Genomic DNA, 26,099 nt, shown 5'->3' on the forward strand with positions numbered 1-26,099 from the left:
AGTTTCCACAGTTTGTTGGGATCCACACAATCAAAGGCTTGGCTTAATTAATAAAACAGGAGATATTTTTCTGGAACTCTTTTGCTTTTTTGATGATCTAGTGGATGTTGGCAATTTGATCTCTGGTTCCTCTGCCTTTTCTAAATCCAGCTTGAACATCTGGAATTTCATGGTTCATGTACTGCTGAAGACTGGCTTGAAGAATTTTGAGCATTACTTTGCTAGCATGTGAGACAACTGCAATTGCTCAGTAGTTTGAGCATTCTTTGGCATTGCCTTTCTTTGGGAATGGAATGAAAACTGACCTTTTCCAGTCCCGTGGCTACTGGTGAGTTTTTCAAATTAGGTGGCATATTGAGTGCAGCACTTTCACAGCATCATCTTTTAGGATTTGAAATAGCTCAAATGGAATTCCATCACCTCCACTAGCTTTGTTCATAGTGATGCTTCCTAAGGCTCACTTGATTATGCATTCCAGGATGTCTGGCTCTAGGTGAGTGATCACCTCATCATGGTTATCTGGGTCATGAAGATCTTTTTTTGTATAGTTCAAATGTGTAGTTCTCTTCTGAATATTTTCTGCTTCTGTTAGGTCCATACCATTTCATAGCACACAGAGCTAAATACTGACAATACAAAGGCCAGTAAGATGTTGCTGGTATCTTGAAGTCACAGTTCAACATATTAAATGATAATTAGAAGATAATACATCTCAATGAGCAGAGTCCAGTGAAGGCATAGAGAAGGGAAAAAACAACACTTTCTTGAAGATTAGAGAGAGATTTTGTGTGGGAGGTGAAAACTGATCTGAGTCTTAAAGAATGAGTAAATGAGTAAGAGTTACTAAAGAAAATGAAGACTGAGAGCTTATGTGAGCAGCTGAAGGAGGGAGAACAGAGAGCAGGAGAAACAGGACAGGAAAAGGAGGGGGAAGAGAGAGAGGGAGGACAAAGCTGACTGGGATTCCCAGGAGATTTCATCTGACCAAATAAAATTGGGGCAAGGAAACAGAGAATATGGCGATTAAAGTTCTTCTCTCCACCCCCTGAGGGAATATTCTCTTCACGGTAAGAAGAATAACTAAAAGAGAGGAAATAGAATTTTCTGAAAGAATTTGAAATGAATTTATATATAACCCCAATGGGTCTAGTTATAAGGTAACTTTACTTCTTTCTTGGTCTCAAAATATCCAATTACTCAAATTGCCTTAAAAAAGAATTTGCATGACTTTTATTTTTTAAAAACATAGGTGGAAAATCCTTTGTAACTCTAACAATGATTATTGATATGCCAAAATTTCCTTTGGTGAAATATTATTAAAGACATTTCAAAGAGAATATCCAAACCATTTTTTTACATATTTCCTCATAATAAAATAGCAACTAACACTATGTCCCAGATGTTATCTAAACATTAAGCATATATTAACTTATTTACTCTTTTCAACTATATACAAATTAGATCTTACTAAAATTTCCATTTTCCTGATGAGGATCCCAAGGTACAGATAGGAAAAGTGCTTGTTCAAGATCACAGCATGGGTAAGTGACAGAGATAGGATTCAAATACAACTCGTCTCTTTTCAGAGTCCAGGTTTTAATAACCACACCATACTATTTCTTCTAACAACAGAAATGGAATTATCAAACATATCAACTCTGACAAAATAGAGAATCTGGACAAAAATTTTTTAAGAGTTAAATTTTCCAGTACTCATGTTGGTAGCCAAATGCCTGCTTATACTGATCTGACAGTCTAGTAGGATGGATTCCATTTATAAAGACTATGACAGGAATGAACCATGAAGCTATATTTATGTGAATGTGATTAAACTCTGAAAATGAAACATCTCTAGCTCAGAAAGCATTTATTTGTATTACCATTTTGTCATAATAGATAAATAAAGCTTTAAACCAAATCAGTCACTAATGAATGATCCTCTCGAAGGTAACATAGGTAGGCACAGCTTCTCACTATTAAAGTAAACACTGGCAGCAGAACCTGCAATAATATAAGCCAGATGGTTGAGAAGGATGAGACTTCTCTGGTCTGAAATAGAAAACACTTCCATGAAACTTGAGGCAAGTACTTTTACCCCAACTTCATCTTTTACAAATTTCTCTGTATGCACATGTGTATGTAATGTGTTATAAGTGCATGGCTGCAGGGTAATACTCCTTTAAAAGCATAAAAACGTATAAGAACTTATCTTCTACTTATCACATGTAAATTTCTCTGCCTTTAATTACATGGGATGTTCTGATTGCCCTACTTTCAAGGGTAAGAGTGAAGAAATCAAGTGTTAACTTGTGTATAACTAAAGAATATTGTGCATAACTGAAAGAAATAAGCCAACATGAGTCTAACTTCACTTTTTATTGTTGTTGTAAAAAATGCAACTTGTTACCAAAAAAAATAAATAAAAAGAAGAACTTGACCATAAGTTGCTCACAGAATATAGTTAGCCACTAAATATAGAACAAAAACTATTTACAGCCAGGAGAATGTAGTCTATTGCCTCAATGGAAAGATCCTAATTATTTTCTAAAGCTAATATTCTGCCTGAATGCAAAGAAAGCTCAATTGGAAATGAAAAGAACTGAATGTTACTCTCAGCTCTCTTGGCCCCCACATCATTCTGCCTTTTTTTACCTTAGTCTTCTTTTTTTTTTTTTTTTTTGATAATTGAAGATAACAATGCTACATAGGATTATTATGAAAATAAAAATAATTAATAAATAATACCAAATATTTGCAGTTGGCTATTGATAACTGATATAAAACACCTTAAAATATTAACAATGTAGAAATTATATCCTTTCTTCAGGCTCTTATTTTTCAGCAGAAAAGGCTCATTCCATTTTCTCTGGGAGAATTAAACCATTATTGTAGCAAAATGGGTTTAAACGAAAAAAAAAGTGCTCAGGAAAAAAGTGATTGTCTTACTAAACCACATTCTTCAAAATGTGTTAAATGTAGATGATAATATAGAATATATGAAATTGTGTTTGATGGTAAACATAAAAATTTGTAGAGGGAAAGAGTTAACAGTGGTAGAAAGAGCAAGAGGCTTATTATCCCATCAAAACATATTTGGTTTACACACTGGAAAGCAAAATGCAAGACAAAAAGCAAGCAGCCGTAGGAATCTATCATGTTGATTTAATTAGCTTTGAAGATGTGTTCTATGATCTCAATGTACAATTGTGGAAGTTTATTCAGGTAGAATGGCTAAACACACAGTTACACATACTGCTCTAATTCAACAAAATTGAAACTTGTAAGAAAAAAAAAAAAAAGAGGAAAACACCCTTTCTGTGAATATCAGCCTTTTTTTTTTTTTTTCTTTCTCTTTAACAGGTTTAAAGGAAAGGATCTCATGGATACAATTGGTAAGTGAGACTTTCACTGATATTGCTGGCTCAAGAAGGTCTGGTTGTCACCAGGATTGTTAAACCAAACTATCCCATTAAACATGGTATTATCATATTCAATTTAGGTCATCTGTTTTTCCAGTGTATCAAAAAGAATTGTTGATAATTTGTCCGTTAACTACAAACTCAGGAAAACTTTGTTGTTAAAAACATGATCCACAAAGTCAGACTGAAAGCCTTTAAAATTTTTTTGGCTAGAACCCGCTTAATTATTCCCAAACTTGTCCTTTTATTTTTAACTTGAGATTGGTTTTGGAATTAAATACTGTGACTAGACACCCTTTTGCATTGGCTGCTGCATCTGCAAATCCAATAAAGGACAGAGCATGTGTATATGTATACTGATAAAAGCAGCCTGTCTGTATTAATTGTCCAAAGTTTTTCTAAATTCACCTCACCATTATAGATTGTTTTCAAGAACATTTTGGATTTTATTTAACTGTCAATGCTTACATATCTTCCTTCAGGGTTACTCCTTCCTCAGATGTTTTTGGCACCATCTATTAGTCTCAAGTGAATAATAAATGGGCTCCCCACGTGGCTCAGTGGTAAAGAATCCTCCTGCCAATGCAAGAGATGTGGGTTCGATCTCTGGGCTGGGAAGATCCCCTGGAGAAGGGAATGGCAACCCATTCCAGTGCTTTTGCCTGGGAAATCCCAGGGACAGAGGAGCCTCGTGGGCTAGAGTCCATGGGGTCACAAAAGAGTCGGACACGACTTAGCAACTAATGACAACACAATACCAAAACATATAAAGCCAAGGTACACCAATAGCAAATTTATTGACAAATTCAAAATTTGAAAAATTTCACAGTGGGACAGCACAGAGTGTACAAAGAGGATATACACCATGGTCAGCTCCTCCTTATGATCTCACATTTCAAGAAGAATCTACATGAGCAATGATTTTGCTAGAAAACACAGATACTACTATAAGAATGTATGCCCAGATATCCTCTTTGAGATTTCAGGTATCAGGTATTAGAATCTGTTGTAGGACTCATGAACGGATTCACCCTGATACACACATACATGTGTGTGTGTGTGTGTGTGTGTGTGTGTGTGTGTAGTATATTTTTCCCCAGTTACTCTTCATTTAAAGATAAAAAAAAAAATCTGGTTTAAAATATTTTAGAAACTGTGAAAGGCTGATGCCAAAATGCAGATCAACTTTGCAAACATCCCTAGAACATGCTCCCTACCTAGAGACATCCCTATAGTTCCTAAGAACTGACACATTCATCTACAACATGTTTTCAATTCAAGTTTGCTCACACATGATGGAACTATGGAAGTTGCATTTTACTCATGGTGCTTCCTTCATAAAAATAGGTCAGGAAAAAAAAAAAAGATAGACTCTGGACCAAGGTGATGACATAGGGGGTTTCTGAAGTTTCCTCCTCCTCTGACAGACACTTCGTACACAACTACTACACAGAGAGTAGTTTCCTTTGAGGAAAATCCAAAACCCAGTTGAGTGACTCTGACACATCCACCAGCACAGAAAACAGTTGCATTAAAATGTGCATGGAAGTCTGAGACACAGAATCACGACCGCCCCCAGCACAGTACCCTTAACTCTCAGCTTCTTCCTGAGGAGTGAAGAAGCTGATATATCCAGCATCCCAACTTTTCAGGCTGCCACCTAAGGGGAGTGTTCCCTAAGGGGCGTGCCACCTAATCACTGAGGTCTGAGAGTCAACAGGGCTGACATTCACAAGTCCCATATAATTATAGCAGGAAAAGAAGCAATTTTTACAAAAGTGCAGGAGATCCAACCAGTCCATTCTGAAGGAGATCAGCCCTGGGATTTCTTTGGAAGGAATGATGCTAAAGCTGAAACTCCAGTACTTTGGCCACCTCATGTGAAGGGTTGACTCATTGGAAAAGACTCTGATGCTGGGAGGGATTGGGGGCAGGAGGAGAAGAGGACAACCGAGGATGAGATGGCTGGATGGCATCACTGACTCGATGGACGTGAGTCTCAGTGAACTCCGGGAGTTGGTGATAGACAGGGAGGCCTGGCGTGTTGCGATTCATGGGGTCGCAAAGAGTCAGACATGACTGAGCGACTGAACTGAACTGAGGAGCAACCCATGCAGCTATTCACCTGTACCTTGCACAGAGGAAGCAGGCAGAAATGCCCGCATCCCGGTTTCTTCCCAGAAGGTGTTTGCACACTTTCTTAGTTGCTGCCTGAAGGTCAAGCATCTATGTGCTGACTATGACTGTCCCTTGTGAAACACAGGTGGGTGTTGGCACACTCTTTATATTACAAAGAATCACTAAATACAAAGACAATGGCTTGGATAAACACGAAGATTTGAGAAGCAGCAAGAAGTTTGGGCCAGGCTGATGGAGGAGGTTCATCTCCTGCATTTACCTGCACAGAGACCAACACAAAGGTCAAGGAAAATGAAGAAACAGGGAAGTATGTTCCGAACAAAAGAACAAAGATAACATCTCCAGAAACCAGTCTAAGTAAAGCAGAGATAAGTGGCTTAGCCCATACAGTGGTATACAAACACACATACACATACACAATGAAATATTATTTAGCCATAAAAAGAAAGAAATTCTTCCACTTGCAAGAACATCAAAGAAACTGCAGGACATTATGCTAAGTACAATAGGCCAGAGAAAGACAAATACTGCTTGGTATCACTTCTATGTGGAATCCAAAAAAAAAGTCAAACTCAAAATTTGAAAGTAGAAGGGTAGATACCAGGATGAGTTGGAGTGACAGAGGAAGGAGCAGAGGTTGGTAATAAGGGTATAAACTTTCAGCTTTATGATGAAAAAGGTCTGATGACTAAAACTGATTATACTATATAGTATAACTGAAACTGGCTTAAAGAGAACTTAAGTGTTTTTACTACTAATAAAAAAAAGGTAAATATAAGAGGTGATGGTACACTTTAAATATATTACAATGTTATTTGTCAATTAGACATGAATGAAAAAAGAACAAAATGTGTTGAATTCATTACAGCTCTCTGAATTCATATTTCATACAGTTTTCTATATAAACTGTAGCAAATATTTTATGCCATACATCCAATTTAAACCAGAGGTATAAACAATTGTTGCAAGTAAAAAAGAAATCTATTTCAAACTTCATATTTCTTAACTTCAGTCAAGTATTCTCAAAAAAATTAATACTCTTTGAATGCTTCTAAATCTCTAATAATTTTATCTTATAATATTAAGATTCAAGATTAGTATTATGATTTCTTTTCCTAAGGAGTAATAGGAAATATCCTCAGTTCAGTTCAGTTCAGTCGCTCAGTCGTGTCTGATCTTTGCAACCCCGTGAACCTCAGCACACCAGGCCTCCCCGTCCATCACCAACTCCTAGAGCTTACTCAAACTCTTGTCCATTGAGTCGGTGATGCCATCCAACTATTTCATCTTCTGTCATCCCCTTCTCCGACAGCCTTCAATCTTTTCCAGCATCAGGGTCTTGTCCAATGAGTCAGTTATTTGCATCAGCTGGCCAAAGTATTGGAGTTTCAGCTTCACCATTAGTCCTTCCAATGAATATTTGGGACTGATTTCCTTTAGGATGGACTGGTTGGATCTCCTTGCAGTCCAAGGGACTCTCAAGAGTCTTCTCCAACACCACAGTTTGAAAGCATCAATTCTTTGGTGCTCAGCTTTCTTTATAGTCCAAATCTCACATCCATACATGACTACTGGAAAAACCATAGCTTTGACTACACGGACCTTTGTTAGCAAAATAATGTCTCTGCTTTTTAATATGCTGTCTAAGTTAGTCAAAACTTTTCTTCTAAGGAGCAAGCATCTTTTAATTTCATGGGTGCAGTCAGCATCTGCAGTGATTTTGGAGCCCCCTAAAATAAAATCTGTCACTCTTTCCACTGTTTCCCCATCAATTTGCCATGATGTGATGGGACCAGATGCCATGATCTTAGTTTTCTGAATGTTTACTTTTAAGCCAACTGTTTCACTCTCCTATTTCACTAGATACTGGGAAATATCCCCAATATCTAGAATAAAAATATGTAATATATAGTCTAAATTAGTGCATTAAAATAATATTTAACTTGCTAACTTTAATCCTAGAAGTTTATATAAGTGGAATCATATGGTACAGTGTGTACAGTATATCGGAAAAGGCAATGGCACCCCACTCCAGTACTCTTGCCTGGAAAATCCCATGGATGGAGGAGCCTGGTGGGCTGCAGTCCATGGGGTCGCTAAGAGTCAGACACGACTGAGCAACTTCACTTTCACTTTTCACTTTCACGCATTGGAGAAGGAAATGGCAACCCACTCCAGTGTTCTTGCCTGGAGAATCCCAGGGACAGGGGAGCCTGGTGGGCTGCCGTCTATGGGGTCGCACAGAGTCGGACACGACTGAAGCGACTTAGCAGTAGCATACAGTATATACAGTACCTACTCTTTCTTGTGTGGCTTCATTTGACTCAGCACAATTACTTCAAGATTCTTTCCTGTTCTTGTGTTTATCAATTGTTCATACAGTTTTATTACTAAGAAGTGTTCTGTTACATGAGTATAATACAGTTTGGTGATCCATGTATCTGGTAATGGACATTTAGGTTATTTCTAGTTTTTGCCTGTTACAGATAAAGTTTATAAAGTAAATACTCATGTAGCTATTTGAATATTTGCTTTCTTTTCTGTGATAAAAGTTTCTAAGAGGTGGAATGGCTACTATATGACAGTAATAAATTTTCTTTTTAAGAAACTGCCAAACTGTTTTTCAGAGTTAATTTTCACCATAATCAGACCAATACTTGGTATGATTAGTCTTTTTAATATTAGCCATTCTAATAGACCTATATGTATTGTGGTTTTAACTTGTGATTTTAACTTGCATTTCTCAAATGACTAATGATATGAAGCATCTTTTCAAGTCCCTATTCACCATCTGTATTATCTTCTTTGGTGAAGTATCTGCTCAGCTATTTGCCCATTTTTATTGGATTCTTTGGCTTTTTATTATTGAATATTGAGGGTTTTTATTTTTTACATATTCTGAATCAAAGTCCTTTATCATAAATATGCTTGGTAAATATGTTATCCCAGTCCATGGATTATCTTTTCATTCATTTTCTTAACTGTCTTTCAAAGACCAGGAATTTTTAATTTTAATGAAGTCCAAATTTCTCAGTGTTTTCTTTTATAGCTTCTGCTTCAGAGTACCATACCTAAGAAATCCTTGCCTAATTCAAAGTCACAAAATTTTCTTCCTATATTTTCTTTTAGAGACTATATATTTTATATTTAGAACTATAATCCATGCCAGCTCCTACTCAGAGTTTTTTATGTGATACCATATGTGTGCCAAAGTCTATTTTTTGGCATGTGAAAGTGAAGGCGCTCTGTCATGTTCTACTCTTTGCGACCCCATGGACTGTAATCTGCCTGGCTCCTCTGTCCATGGGATTTTCCAGGCAAGAATACTGGAGTGGGTAGCCATTTCCTTATCCGGGGGATCTTCCCAACACAGGGATTGAACCCAGGTCTCCCACATTGCAGGCAGACTCTACCATCTGAGCCACCAGGGCACATACCCATCCAATTGTTCCAACAAATTGTTTAAAAAGATTCTCCTTTCTCCACTTGTTTGCCTTTATACCTTTATTGAAAATTAATAGACCGTGTATGTGTGGGTATATTTCTGGATTCTATTCTGTTCCACAGATCTTTGTCTATCTTGATACCAATATCACACTGTCATAATTACCGTACCTTTATAATGAGTTTTGAAATCAAGTAAATCCACTGATGTTCTTCTCTTTCAAATTTGTCTGAGCAAATTTAGATCCTTTCCATTTTCATTTAAATTTTAGAGTCAGTTTATCAATATCTTAAAAAAAAAGTCTGCTGACGTTTTGATTGAACTTTCATGGTATCTCTGGATAATTCTGAGAGCTGACATCTTAACAATAGTGATTCTTCTGCCCACTGACATGGTATATCTCTGTTTACATCGTTTTTTCCCTTCTTTCATCATTAGTATGTAGTTTTCAGTGTACAGAACTTGCACATTATTGTCAGATTTATGTCTAAGTATTTCATATCTTATGCTTTTTATTATTGGCAATTTTTATTCTTTTAAAGAGTTTTAAGGTTTTTGTTTTGTTTTGTTTATTTTATTTTTGGCTGTTCTGGGTCTTCACTGATTTGCGCAAACTTTCTCTAGCTGCGGCGAGTGGGGGCTACTCTTTGTTGAGGTATATGGGCTTTTCATTGCAGTGGCTTCTGTTATTGCAGGGCACAGGCTCTAGGCACACAGGCTTCAATAGTTGAGGCAAGCTGGCACAGTTGTGGTGGAAAAGTTTTTAACTACACATTAAACTTTAATAGATATAGGGATATTCAACTTATTTACCTCTTCTTGAGTGAACTTTGGCAGTTTATGTCTAACAATGAATTTTCCCATTTCACCTGAATTTATTCCTATAAAGTTATCCTTTTGGTATTTGTAGAATCTGTAGCCATCTTATCTCTCTTATTCTTTATATAGGTCATTTGTGTCTTCTCCCCTTTTTTGTTAATCATTTGGACAAGAAATTTATCACTTTGATTAGTCTTTTCAAAGAACTGGTTTTGTTTCCATTTACTTTCCTCTACTATTTTTCTGTTTCCTGTTTCAGTGGAACTCCTTCTGACCTATATTATTTTCTTTCTTCTGCTTACTTTGGGCTTAAGTTTTCTTAATTTTTTCTAGTTTCTTAAGTACTAGAATTTAATTTAGATATATGCTACTTTCATTTTTATTCCATTCAAAATAATTTCTAGCTTCAACATTTTCCTTTGACCTTTGAATTATTTACAAGTCTATTATTTCATTTCCATATATTTGGGAATTTTCCAGATAACTTTCTAAATGTATTGAGACTTGTTTCAGTTCAGTTCAGGTGCTCAGTCATGTCCGACTCTTTGCGACTCCATGGACTGCAGCACGCCAGGCTTCCCTGTCCATCACCAACTCCTGGAGGTTACTCAAACTTCTGTCCATTGAGTCAGTGATGCCATCTGGCCATTTCGTCCCCTGTCATCCCCTTCTCCTCTTGCCTTCAATCTTTCCCAGCATCAGGGTCTTTCCAATGAGTGAGTTCTTCACATTAGATGGCCAAAGTATAGAAGTTTCAGCTTCAGCATCAGTCCTTTCAAAGAATATTCAGCGCTGATTTCCTTTAGATTGACTGGTTGGACCTCCTTGCAGTCCAAGGGACTCTCAAAAGTCTTCTCCAACAGCACAGTTCAAAAGCATCAATTCTTTGGTGCTCAGCTTTCTCTATAGTCCAAGTCTCACATCCATATATTACTACTGGAAAAACCATAGCTTTGACTAGACAGACCTTTGTTGGCAAAGTAATATCTCTGCTGTTTAATACGCTGTCTAGGTTGGTCATAGTTTTTCTTCCAATGAGCAAGTGTCTTTTAATTTCATGGCTGCAGTCACCATCTGCAGCGATTTCAGAGCCCAGAAAAATAAAGTCTCTCACTGTTTCCATTGTTTCCCCATCTATTTGCCATGAAGTGATGGGACCAGATGCCATGATCTTAGTTTTCTGAATGTTGAGCTTTAACCCAACTTTTTCACTCTCCTCTTTCACTTACACCAAGAGGCTCTTTATTTCTTCTTCACTTTCTGCCATAAGGGTGGTATCATCAGCATATCTGAGGTTATTGATATTTCTCCCAGCAATCTTGATTCCAGTTTGTGCTTCTTCCAGCCCAGCGTTTCTCATGATGTACTCTGCATATAATTAAATAAGCAGGGTGACAATATACAGCCTTGATGTACTCCTTTCCCGATTTGCAACCAGTCTGTTGTTCCATGTCCAGTTCTAACTGTTGCTTCCTGACCTGCATACAGATTTCTCAGGAGGCAGGTCAGGTGGTCTGGTATTCCCATGTCTTTAAGAAGTTTCCAGTTTGTTGTTATCCACACAGTCAAAGGCTTTGGCGTAGTCAATTAAGCAGAAGTAGATGTTTTTCTGGAACTCTCTTGCTTTTTTGATGATCCAACGGATGTTGGCAATTTGATCTTTGGTTCCTCTGGCTTTTCTAAATGGAAGTTCTCGGTTCATGTACTATTAAAGCCTGTTTTGTGAGACTTGTTTTGTGGCTACAAATATGGTCAATTTGGTAAATGTTCTCTGTGCACTTGAAAAGAATACTTTGGTAGAATGTTCTAGAATTGTCAACTAGGTCAAATTGGTTGATAGTATTTTTCAAATCTTCCATCTTCTTGCTAACTTTCTATACCAAATGTTGAGCAAAGACATTGAAATCTTCATGTACAATTGTGGATTTGTCTCTTTCACCTGCAGCTCTTTCAGTTGCTCCACTGTTTTGTACTGTTATCAGAGAAATTTTCCGGTCATCGTTATCTTTTTTCCTTTTAGTATAACACATCTTTTTTTTCTCTGTCATCCTTTCCATTCTTTTTATGTAATATGTCTTTTTCCTCTTCTCTGCCTGATTTTAGGATTTCTCTCTATCATTAGTGTTGAGCAATTTCATTTTGATGTGTTGGTATAGTTTTTTCTGTATTTTTGTACTTAGGATGTGCTATGCTTTATGGATCTATGTACTTATAGCTTTCATCAAATTTGGAAACTTTCCAGCCATTATTTCTTCAGATATTTGCTCTGCCTTTCCTCTTCATTAAGCTGCCTGAAGTTGCCCCATAGGTCAACGCCACGCTATTCAATTATTTTTTGTTTGTTTATCCCAGTGTTTCATTTTGGATAGTTTCTATTGCTATATCTTCAAATTCACTAATCTTTCCTCTGCAATATCTAATCTTCAAGTTAATTCCATCCACTTGCTTTTTCTTCTTAGAAATTGTGGTTTTCTCCCTCAGAAATTTGATTTGAATTTTGTATCTTACAAGTCTCTACTGAACTTTTTCAACTATGGAACACAATGTTGCCAACTATATTTCCATCATTACCTACTAATTCTGCATAATTTTTTAACCAATTGATTTTCTCCTCACTATTGGTATCATTTTCTGTTTCTTTGCCTGCCTGATAATCTTTGATTGGTGTAAGACATATATTTTATCATGCCAGGCACTAGATATTTTTGTTTTTCTGTAAGTATTAAACTTTATTCTGGGATGCAGTTAAGTTACTTGGAAACAATTTGATCCATTCAAGTTCTTACTTTTAAGGTATGCTGAATGGTATCAGAACATTTAATCTAAGGTTAATTATTCCTTGGTAATCAGGCAAACTTGGAAGGAAAGTTATGACCATCTTAGCATATTCAAAAGCAGAGACATTACTTTGCCAACAAAGGTCTGTCTAGCCAAGGCTATGGTTTTTCCAGTGGTCATGTATGGATGTGAGAGTTGGACTATAAAGAAAGCTGAGCACCGAAGAATTGTTGCTTTTGAACTGTGGTGTTGGAGAAGAATCTAGAGAGTCCCTTGGACTGTGAGGAGATCCAACTAGTCCATCCTAAAGGAGATCAGTCCTGGGTGTTCATTGGAAGGACTGATGTTGAAACTGAAACTCCAATACTTTGGCCACCTGATGTGAAGAGCTGACTCATTGGAAAAGACCCTGATGCTGGTAAAGATTGAGGGCAGGAGGAAAAGGGGACGACAGATGATGAGATGGTTGGATGGCATCATCGACTCGATGGACATGGGTTTGGGTGGACTCCGGGAGTTGGTGATGGACAGGGAGGCCTGGAGTGCTGTACTTCATGGAGTCGCAAAGAGTCAGACACAACTGAGCGACTGAACTGAACTGAACTGAACTAAATGAAGCAAACCCCTCCTGAGTTTTCTATCCAATGCCCTATGAAGAATGAGTTTTCCAGCCTAACTGGTAGGTACCATGTACATTCCTATGTCAGTGCTAGTCACTCTTTTCTCTGACACTCAAGTGATACTTCCTAAGCATCAAATATTTTCCTCAAACTCATGTGCCTAACAGTACTCTTTTGAATATTTAAATGGAACTCTTCCTCAGATCTCTGCACTCTCCTCCATGCTTCCCTCTTGCCTCTCACACTCTGTACCCTGAACGCTTGCTTTTTTGATTCTCTTATACCCTAGCTCCATCTCTCCTACTCAGACAGTACACCAAACTCTGCCTGGGTTCCCTCTACCTGTACTATGGCCGGAAAACTCTCTCAAGGTGATGAACTGAGGCAGTTCACCACACTCACACCATTAGTTTTCCATCTCTCGAGCACCATCATCCAACAGTGTCTGACACTCTGTATTTCTCACATAGTTCATCTTTTTTCTAGTTATTGCACATGGAAGGGTAAATCCAGCCCCATGCAACTCCATTTTAGTTGGAAGCAGAAGTTGTAAAAGTATATGTAATTGTTAAAGTGCTCAAACTTGTTTTTTTAAATTATATACATGAATTTCTGAACTCAGATATCTTTTTATGCACAGGGATGTATACTATCTCTAGGTATGAAAACAGTTTCTTTTAGGGAAACATACTTAAATCATTCATGTGTAAGGAACCCACTATAAAATTATCTGATATTCCTGACCAATTACTTCATTCTTTTTTTTTTTTAATGGAAGTATAACTGACTTACAATATTATATTAGTTCCAGGTGTACAGCATACTGATTCAATATTTTATAGATTAAACTCCATTAAAAGTTATTACAAAACAATGACTATTATTTCCCTGTGCTGTACAAAAGATTTTTATTGCTTATTTGTTTTATACACCCAACTACATCGTTCTTTAATGAAGCTGTGAAAAGAATTGTCCATTCAACAGGTACTCAGCCTTCTTAAGCTAAGTTCTTCACTAAAGATTCAAGAGAACAAGACCAAACTGGCCACTCCCTATGGGGCCCTATCCTTTGAATTCAGGAGAACAAAAAAACCAATCTCCTTAAGAACATATTTAAGTACAATTTTAACTATTTTCTATCAACAAGATTTTTTTATACCCCTAGGGTGCAAGGAGATCCAACCAGTCCATTCTGAAGGAGATCAGCCCTGGGATTTCTTTGGAAGGAATGATGCTAAAGCTGAAACTCCAGTACTTTGGCCACCTCATGCGAAGAATTGACTCATTGGAAACGATTCTGATGCTGGGAGCGATTGGGGGCAGGAGGAGAAGGGGACGACAGAGGATGAGATGGCTGGATGGCATCACGTACTTGATGGACGTGAGTCTGAGTGAACTCTGGGAGTTGATGATGGATAGGGAGGCCTGGTGTGCTGCGATTCATGGGGTCACAAAGAGTCCGATATGACTAAACGACTGAACTGAACTGAGGGTATTCACTTAGGAAGAAGAAAATTAAAGGAATTTTCCATGTTTAATACACCATCTGTCTTGTCATTTGAAAGTTTCTCACATATTTTTAGCATAAAAAAAGAATACACTTGACATGGAAAAGTGTAACTAGAACATTTTAAAGCAAGCAAATGACTGTGAAAACTCTAGTGTCTCCCTGTATTTTCAAGATTGAAGAGACAGAGGAATACTCAGCAGATAAAGGAACAGGATAAATGCCCACCAAACCAAACAAAAGAGGAAGAGATAGGGAATCTACCTGATAAAGAATTCCGAATAATGATAGTGAAATTGATCCAAAATCTTGAAATTAAAATGGAATCACAGATAAATAGCCTGGAGACAAGGATTGAGAAGATGCAAGAAAGGTTTAACAAGGACCTAGAAGAAATAAAAAAGAGTCAATATATAATGAATAGTGCAATAAATGAAATTAAAAACACTCTGGAGGCAACAAATAGTAGAATAACAGAGGCAGAAGATAGGATTAGTGAATTAGAAGATAGAATGGTAGAAATAAATGAATCAGAGAGGATAAAAGAAAAACGAATTAAAAGAAATGAGGACAATCTCAGAGACCTCCAGGACAATATTAAACGCTACAACATTCGAATCATAGGGGTTCCAGAAGAAGAAGACAAAAAGAAAGACCATGAGAAAATACTTGAGGAGATAATAGTTGAAAACTTCCCTAAAATGGGGAAGGAAATAATCACCCAAGTCCAAGAAACCCAGGGAGTCCCAAACAGGATAAACCCAAGGAGAAACACCCCAAGACACATATTAATCAAATTAACAAAGATCAAACACAAAGAACAAATATTAAAAGCAGCAAGGGAAAAACAACAAATAACACACAAGGGAATTCCCATAAGGATAACAGCTGATCTTTCAATAGAAACTCTTCAAGCCAGGAGGGAATGGCAAGACATACTTAAAGTGATGAAAGAAAATAACCTACAGCCCAGATTATTGTACCCAGCAAGGATCTCATTCAAATATGAAGGAGAAATCAAAAGCTTTTCAGACAAGCAAAAGCTGAGAGAATTCTGCACCACCAAACCAGCTCTCCAACAAATACTAAAGGATATTCTCTAGACAGGAAACACAAAAACGGTGTATAAACTCGAACCCAAAACAATAAAGTAAATGGCAACGGGATCATACTTATCAGTAATTACCTTAAACGTAAATGGGTTGAATGCCCCAACCAAAAGACAAAGACTGGCTGAATGGATACAAAAACAAGACCCCTACATATGTTGTCTACAAGAGACCCACCTCAAAACAAGGGACACATACAGACTGAAAGTGAAGGGCTGGAAAAAGATTTTCCATGCAAATAGGGACCAAAAGAAAGCAGGAGTAGCAATACTCATATCAGATAAAGTAGACTTTAAAACAAAGGCTGTGAAAAGAGACAAAGAAGGTCACTACATAATGATCAAAGGATCAATCCAAGAAGAAGATATAACAATTATAAATATATATGCACCCAACACGGGAGCACCACAGTATGTAAGACAAATGCTAACAAGTATGAAAGGAGAAATTAACAATAACACAATAATAGTGGGAGACTTTAATACCCCACTCACACCTGTGGATAGATCAACTAAACAGAAAATTAACAAGGAAACACGAACTTTAAATGATACAATAGACCAGTTACACCTAATTGATATCTATAGGACATTTCATCCCAAAACAATGAATTTCACCTTTTTCTCAAGCGCACATGGAACCTTCTCCAGGATAGATCACATCCTGGGCCATAAATCTAGCCTTGGTAAATTCAAAAAAATAGAAATCATTCCAAGCATCTTTTCTGACCACAATGCAGTAAGATTAGATCTCAATTACAGGAGAAAAACTATTAAAAATTCCAACATATGGAGGCTGAACAACACGCTGCTGAATAACCAACAAATCACAGAAGAAATCAAAAAAGAAATCAAAATTTGCATAGAAACGAATGAAAATGAAAACACAACAACCCAAAACCTGTGGGACATGGTAAAAGCAGTCCTAAGGGGAAAGTTCATAGCAATACAGGCACAGCTCAAGAAACAAGAAAAAAGTCAAATAAATAACCTAACTCTACACCTAAAGCAACTAGAAAAGGAAGAAATGAAGAACCCCAGGGTTAGTAGAAGGCAAGAAATCTTAAAAATTAGAGCAGAAATAAATGCAAAAGAAACAAAAGAGACCATAGCAAAAATCAACAAAACCAAAAGCTGGTTCTTTGAAAGGATAAATAAAATTGACAAACCATTAGCCAGACTCATCAAGAAACAAAGGGAGAAAAATCAAATCAACAAAATTAGAAACGAAAATGGAGAGATCACAACAGACAACACAGAAATACAAAGGATCATAAGAGACTACTATCAACAATTATATGCCAATAAAATGGACAACGTGGAAGAAATGGACAAATTCTTAGAAAAGTACAACTTTCCAAAACTGGATCAGGAAGAAATAGAAAATCTTAACAGACCCATCACAAGCACGGAAATTGAAACTGTAATCAAAAATCTTCCAGCAAACAAAAGCCCAGGTCCAGACGGCTTCACAGCTGAATTCTACCAAAAATTTAGAGAAGAGCTAACACCTATCCTGCTCAAACTCTTCCAGAAAATTGCAGAGGAAGGTAAACTTCCAAACTCATTCTATGAGGCCACCATCACCCTAATACCAAAACCTGACAAAGATGCCACAAAAAAAGAAAACTACAGGCCAATATCACTGATGAACATAGATGCAAAAATCCTTAACAAAATTCTAGCAATCAGAATCCAACAACACATTAAAAAGATCATACACCATGACCAAGTGGGCTTTATCCCAGGGATGCAAGGATTCTTCAATATCCGCAAATCAATCAATGTAATACACCACATTAACAAATTGAAAAATAAAAACCATATGATTATCTCAATAGATGCAGAGAAAGCCTTTGACAAAATTCAACATCCATTTATGATAAAAACTCTCCAGAAAGCAGGAATAGAAGGAACATACCTCAACATAATAAAAGCTATATATGACAAACCCACAGCAAACATTATCCTCAATGGTGAAAAATTGAAAGCATTTCCTCTAAAGTCAGGAACAAGACAAGGGTGCCCACTTTCACCATTACTATTCAACATAGTTTTGGAAGTTTTGGCCACAGCAATCAGAGCAGAAAAAGAAATAAAAGGAATCCAAATTGGAAAAGAAGAAGTAAAACTCTCACTATTTGCAGATGACATGATCCTCTACATAGAAAACCCTAAAGACTCCACCAGAAAATTACTAGAACTAATCAACGACTATAGTAAAGTTGCAGGATATAAAATCAACACACAGAAATCCCTTGCATTCCTATACACTAATAATGAGAAAACAGAAAGAGAAATTAAGGAAACAATTCCATTCACCATTGCAACGGAAAGAATAAAATACTTAGGAATATATCTACCTAAAGAAACTAAAGACCTATATATAGAAAACTATAAAACACTGGTGAAAGAAATCAAACAGGACACTAATAGATGGAGAAATATACCATGTTCATGGATTGGAAGAATCAATATAGTGAAAATGAGTATACTACCCAAAGCAATTTATAGATTCAATGCAATCCCTATCAAGCTACCAACAGTATTCTTCACAGAGCTTGAACAAATAATTTCACAATTTGTATGGAAATACAAAAAACCTCGAATGGCCAAAGCGATCTTGAGAAAGAAGAATGGAACTGGAGGAATCAACCTACCTGACTTCAGGCTCTACTACAAAGCCACATTTATCAAGACAGTATGGTACTGGCACAAGGACAGAAATATAGATCAATGGAACAAAATAGAAAGCCCAGAGATAAATCCATGCACATATGGACACCTTATCTTTGACAAAGGAGGCAAGAATATACAATGGATTAAAGACAATCTCTTTAACAAGTGGTGCTGGGAAATCTGGTCAACCACTTGTAAAAGAATGAAACTAGACCACTTTCTAACACCATACACAAAAATAAACTCAAAATGGATTAAAGATCTAAACGTAAGACCAGAAACTATAAAACTCCTAGAGGAGAACATAGGCAAAACACTCTCTGACATACATCACAGCAGGATCCTCTATGACCCACCCTCCAGAATATTGGAAATAAAAGCAAAAATAAACAAATGGGACCTAATTAACCTTAAAAGCTTCTGCACATCAAAGGAAACTATTAGCAAGGTGAAAATACAGCCTTCAGAATGGGAGAAAATAATAGCAAATGAAGCAACTGACAAACAACTGATCTCAAAAATATACAAGCAACTCCTACAGCTCAACTCCAGAAAAATAAATGACCCAATCAAAAAATGGTCCAAAGAACTAAATAGACATTTCTCCAAAGAAGACATACAGCTGGCTAACAAACACATGAAAAGATGCTCAACATCACTCATTATCAGAGAAATGCAAATCAAAACCACTATGAGGTACCATTTCACATCAGTCAGAATGGCTGCGATCCAAAAGTCTACAAATAATAAATGCTGGAGAGGGTGTGGAGAAAAGGGAACCCTCTTATACTGTTGGTGGGAATGCAAACTAGTACAGCCACTATGGAGAACAGTGTGGAGATTCCTTAAAAAACTGGAAATAGAACTGCCTTATGATCCAGCAATCCCACTGCTAAGCATACACACTGAGGAAACCAGAAGGGAAAGAGACACGTGTACCCCAATGTTCATCGCAGCACTGTTTATAATAGCCAGGACATGGAAGCAACCTAGATGCCCATTAGCAGATGAATGGATACACAATGGAGTATTACTCAGCCATTAAAAAGAATACATTTGAATCAGTTCTAATGCGGTGGATGAAACTGGAGCCTATTATACAGAGTGAAGTAAGCCAGAAGGAAAAACATCAATACAGTATACTAACGCATATATATGGAATTTAGAAAGATGGTAACAATAACCCGGTGTACGAGACAGCAAAAGAGACACTGTTGTATAGAACAGTCTTATAGACTCTGTGGGAGAGGGAGAGGGTGGGAAGATTTGGGAGAATGACATTGAAACATGTAAAATATCATGTAAGAAACGAGTTGCCAGTCCAGGTTCGATGCACGATACTGGATGCTTGGGGCTGGTGCACTAGGACGGCCCAGAGGGATGGTATGGGGAGGGAGGAGGGAGGAGGGTTCAGGATGGGGAACACATGTATACCTGTGGCGGATTCATTTTGATATTTGGCAAAACTAATACAATTATGTAAAGTTTAAAAATAAAATCAATCAACGCAAGATTCAATATGTGAACAAAAGAAAGAAAGAGAAACCCATCTCACCTAGCTAAGGAAGAACGTAAGCAAAGGGCATCACCTCTTTCCTTCGGGAGAGTCGAATTTCAAAGCCTTATAATTCGGTAGGGAGGAATGGGGAGGGGAGAGGAGTCAACTGACACCATTAAAGTTAATTGGAGATTTGGGAAGGTATTGATGAGAAAACTGGCTATCCACTGGTTTTCCCTGTATTTCTTCTTTTCCTTCTTTCTTTTTTATCATAAAGTTTCATTGTTTGTGTTCTAAGATATTACCAGTAACTTGTATAATAAGTAAGATGATGCAGGCTAATGATTCACTTTTATCCTTATTATATATATACATATACACACAGATGTGTATGTGCAAACACATGTATAAATTATTGCTGATGTTTCAATCCAACACTTGGAATTACAAGGATCTGATACATTTTTCACACTTGAAATGAGATTATTTTTATAAAAATTTCCTATGAATTTTGACAAACATTAGTTTGAAACTTTGTGACATCATTCAAATACATGCTAGAAGTCAATGAGTTTAGTTTTTTTAAGAGTAAAACAGGGCATTATCAATGAGAGGTGTGTCTGGAATTATAGATGGTATCAGTAACCATAACAACTTTAGGGAGGAAGGCTTGCACCCAAGAATGGGGCGGCAGCAGCTGTGTTTGAAACCAGAGCACAGGATATTGAAGGACACAGTGTCATGCTTGATTTGCTTAGAAAACATCTCATTTTTAGCAGTTCTATTAGAAAATGAATTTAACACATTCAACCGAAATCTGAATCATCTGAAATCCCTTCCATCCATACCTCATCTCCCATCTAAGAGAAAAATAGTAATTTCAATCAAAATAAATAGTTACTAAGAATTCATGTAAAATCAGTATTAACCAGGGAGTAGGTTACATGATCTGTATTCAACAATATAAAACTTCTGAAAGCAGTTTACATTTATAGATCTCCTCCATAGTGCCTACCATTAAGTCTTATACCTAGGAGGCATAACCAAATGATTTTAGGCAAAATGTATTCATAACCAAATGGTGGATGATATTTTTTTATTGAACAAATCCCAAAGCTAGGGATTAGAATATTAAAGAAATTATGAGTTACTTAAATATTTTTTAATTAGAAAAGGTTTTTATTTTATTTTTTAAATTAATTAATTAATTTTAATTGGAGGCTAATTAGTTTACAATATTATGGTAGTTTTTGCCATACATCGACATGAATCAGCCACAGGTGTACATGTGTCCCCCATCCTGAACCCCTCTCCCACCTCCCTCCCCATCCCATCCCTCTGTGTTGTACCAGGGCACCAGCTTTGAGTGCCCTGTTTCATGCACTGAACTTGGACTGGCCATCTATCTCACATATGGTAATATACAGGTTTCAATGCTGTTCTCTCAAATCATCCCACCCTTGCCTTCTCCCACAGAGTCCAAAAGTCTGTTATTTATATCTGTGTCTCTTTTGCTGTTTCACATATAGGGTGATCTTTACCATCTTTCTAAATTCCATATATATGTGTTAATATACTGTATTGGTATTTTTCTTTCTGACTTACTTCACTCTGTATAATAGGCTCCAGTTTCATCCACCTTGTTAGAACTGACTCAAATGTGTTCTTTTTAATAGCTGAATAATGTTGCATTGTGTATATGTACCACAACATTTTTATCCATTCATCTGCTGATGGGCATCTAGGTTGCTTCCATGTCCTAGCTATTGTAAACAGTGTTGCAATGAACACTGGGGTACAGGTATCTCTTTCAATATTTTTAAGAGAGTTTCCCTCTGGACCTTAATGAACTTAGCAACATTAAAACTGGTCAGTCTTACAGCAATCTTCAAGGTTTATAATAACATCTCAGAATCCTTTCTGAGAGGGTAGATTATGTACCAGTGCCTGGCATGCTGTAGGTACTTACTAAATGTTGAACATTTTGAATATTCAGTGAGTGAATACCCTTTAAGAGCAAGGACTGTAGCTTTCAGGCCCTAGCCCTTTACTATCGTTAGTAAGATCACAGTCATTGAAGATTTTCTAGAAGCTAAGAAAAGGTCACATAAAAACTTTATTTCATAATCCATTCCTATTACTTTTAAAATAACAAAATCCATATAGAGTTCCAAAAATAAAGCTACATATTTCATTAAGACATTTAATATTCATTCACACCTTCATTTGTTTACCAAATATTACCGAGCTTCTATTAAACATTGCACATTATATTTCAATACTATGTCCTGTGAATGGGGCTTCCCTGGTGGCTCAGTGGTAAAGAATCTTCCTGCAATGCAGGAGAAGTGGGCTCAATCCCTGGGTGGGGAAGAGCCCTAAAAGGAGGAAATGGCAACCCACTCCAATATTCTTGCCTGGGAAATCCCATGGACAGAGGAGCCTAGCAGGCTACAGTCCATAAGGTCACAAAGAGTTAGACATGACTAAGCACAAATGACCTTATGTCCTGTGAATACAGAATTAAAGAGATGGTTGTTATCAGCAAAAAGCTCACTGCTGACTGAAGAGACACATCGAAACTAATAATTATGATACCTATGGGGAACAGACCAGAAAGCACACATGTACTAGATTCAAAGAAGGACTGACTGAGTACAGATAGGGAAATCAGAAACTTTATTAAAGTAGGGGTGGAATTGGGAGGATGAAATTCCTGAGCTGAGGCTTTAGAAATAATATAACTCTGTTCATGAAAAAATATATAATGTAAAAAGTCTGCAATATTATAAAATACCTGCATCTAAAAATCCTATGTTATCTTAAAAAGGAGGTGGGGAAAAAAAGATATAAGAGAGTAAATTAAAATTAAATACCATATATCAAATAGGAACATTCAAATATAGTATTTTAGCATTTTACTCAATGTTGAAAAAGAGCTGAATAGAGATTAAACATAACTCTGGATAATTTAAAGCAAACCATTTTGCAAAAATTATACCTTCCAAACAGGTGGAGGATATATAAACAAAGTAGTCCATACAGTAAAAAAAGACGAATTATTTTTTTAATTTTTAAGACATAAAATTTAAAGGAACATCGGCGAGGGAAGTATAGAAAAGTAGAAAGCAAAGGAAAATATAACAAGAATATTAATTCAAGTTTGCAAGCATTAAATGGATAATCAGTCTGTTTTAAAAAGACTTACAGGACTTCTCTGATAGTCCAGTGGCTAAGACTCCCTGCTCCCAGGGCAGGGGTTTGGGTTCAATCTCTGGTCAGGGAACTAGATCCCACAGGCTGAAACTAAAGATCCCAAGTGTTGCAAATAAGACCTGGTGCAGCCAAATACATAAATATTTATTATTTATGTATTTATAAATATTTATAATAAATAAATATTTATTAAAATAAATACATAAATATTTTTTAAAATAAATTTAAAATAAGACTTACTTGAATCAAAGAAATCCAACTAGCTCTTTATAAGAAACACACCTAAAATAAAGTATTGTAAATATCTGAAAAGGAAGAACAAATATAAATTATGCAAATGCAAAATAAATTAACAGAAAAAATAGAGATAAAAATCAAATACTTTAGAAGAGAGGAATTTTAACAAGATAAAGGGTAAATTTACAATACACACGGAAAAGTGACATACACTTGTATGCCCTAAATTGTTTCATTAAATACTGTGAAATATGGGAGAAATGGGCAAAATCACTATTGTTAGCATTGACAGCTGTTCTTGAACAGATCAAAATTCAGAAGCATTAAATTTGTCTTTCAACACACCACAGTGAATTCAACATTGCTTTAGAAATTTAAGTCAAAGTAGGAAAATTGTTTTTTACAGAAGAAAGGAATTATTGAATTTAGAATAAGCTAATTAAAGTTTCAAAAGGCAAGCCTCAAATAGTCAAAAATAAACATAAATGTAAACGATAATATAATTAACAAGGTTGATTTCATACAGATACACATATGCATGCATGCACACCCATATGTGTGCACATCAGACTGTATACTCCATTGCTCATAGAATATATGGAATGAGTAATAATCGTAGGTTGGAACTTAAAACTGCAATAAAACGGAACCAAAGCAACAATCAAAAGTATAATAAACTATTTTCTGAGTTGAAGAAAGCACTCCATATGTAGACTGAAAGGCCACACATGTTCCAGATTAAACCACCGATAAAAGTACCCATACTTACATACATATCAGCAAAGTTTTGGAATGCAGACCTAGAAAATATTACAAAACTAATCCAAAATGAGAAAACAGGTGTCCTACAGTGGACATAAATATGGTATCTCTCAGCCTTCTCTGCAACTGTGAATTCCTAAAAGAGTGGGAAAATGGCAAGACTGATTCCAAATTCCATATGCAGTGAAACGGATATAAAGACGACAGATACTGTCAGAGAAACAAAAGAGATTGAAAATGTCCCAAACATACTCCCTTCTGGAAGGTATTATTAAGTAATATTTCATTTCATCTTCATATCATCCCTACAATATAGCTCTTTCAAGTATTATTTCATTTCATCTTCATATAATCCCTACAATGTAGCTCTTTGGTGTCACTTAAAAAAGAAGAAAATAAGCTTAGATTAAGTAGCTTCTCCAAGATCACATATATAATACGAGATGCGGTCAAGATTTCAACCAAGTCTGTTTGGTGACAAAGTCCTTGCTCTTATTGGTTAGTTCTGATAATTTCTTTAAATAGTTATTAGGATATCTCTCCATCAAAACATCAGGCCAAAAAAGACAAAGATTTCAGACTATTCAAGAACTCCCTAATCACCCCCATAGTCTTCTAATTGTATGCCTTTCATGGCACCCATTTCCATCACCTTCCTTTTACTTATCTTCTTTTGAATATTATCTGGATAGAATTAGGCATGGCATGTATCATCATCAATTAGGCACATTCTTCTGATTTATATTGTTTCTTCCTTCAAATACTATTCCCAGTCCTCTTCCTTTCTCTCCTACATGAGCAGCACTCTATTTTTTGTCTTTGCTTTCAATTTATCTTCCAAAGAATTATATTCATGGCCTCTACAAATTCCTCATCGATTGTTCCTTTTTGTCCCTTAGGAAGCTTTGTTTTGTTTTATCTTAAGCACATGGTTCATATTTGCCTGGAAATCTTTCTCTATCTCATTTTTTTTCAATTTAGTTACCTAACTTGCCCAACGTAATAATGGAAAAGGCTCTTTTGACACCAGACGTTGAACACTAGCTCTCCACTGCTTCTTAATAGAGAGAGAGAGGAGACCAGAAGACAAAACAGGTGAATTTATGAACATGGACTTTTCATCCTACTGCCTAGATTGAAAGTAACAGTAATAATCTACAAATCTGGGAAATATATATATAAAGTGAAACCAGAAAACTTTTCTTTGTGGTGTTTAATAATGTTGCCTTATAATATTTGAAAATTACTGGGAAGAATAGAAAAATAGAAATATGCTAAAACATATTTTCAGTAATTTTATAACTTATGCATCTCCATTTATGAAAAGTTAGCCTCATTGCCTTCCTCAAAATGCTGTTTCACAAGATCTTTTTTGTAATAGAAATTAGTTTCTATTTCATTGTCCTTCATTGAATCATTTATTAAAGTGTGTTATTTATTAGAGCTAGTTGTGTTTGAACTTAGCTCCCAACTGAATTGTTAAACATCTTTGCCATTTCTAACACAGGGCCTTGCACATAGGTGTCCAATTAACATTTGCATAATTGAATACATTAGCACATAAAAATATCTTTATGCATTTTATGACTTTAAATCATTGATGATATGACTGTCATGATGGAAAAAAAGAGGTGATTAAGACAATATATGCCAATACATTCTGAGATCAAAGATAAGTGTAACATATAACATAATATCAGGATGTTATGATTTTTATTATTCTCTTTATATTAATCAACAAAACAAAACCACTTCCAGCTTCTACAAAATTACTTTGCTTTGAAAGTACTTATCTCTCTTTAGCAAATCAATCCCTTTATTCTTGTTTGTACTCATTTTACAATTCTGCATATTATAATATTGCTATCAACT

The sequence above is a fragment of the Bos grunniens genome, chromosome 5, assembly GCF_055505025.1.
Source record: "Bos grunniens cultivar Pamir isolate PY7600 chromosome 5, Bosgru_T2T1.0, whole genome shotgun sequence".
Lineage (NCBI taxonomy): Eukaryota > Metazoa > Chordata > Mammalia > Artiodactyla > Bovidae > Bos > Bos grunniens.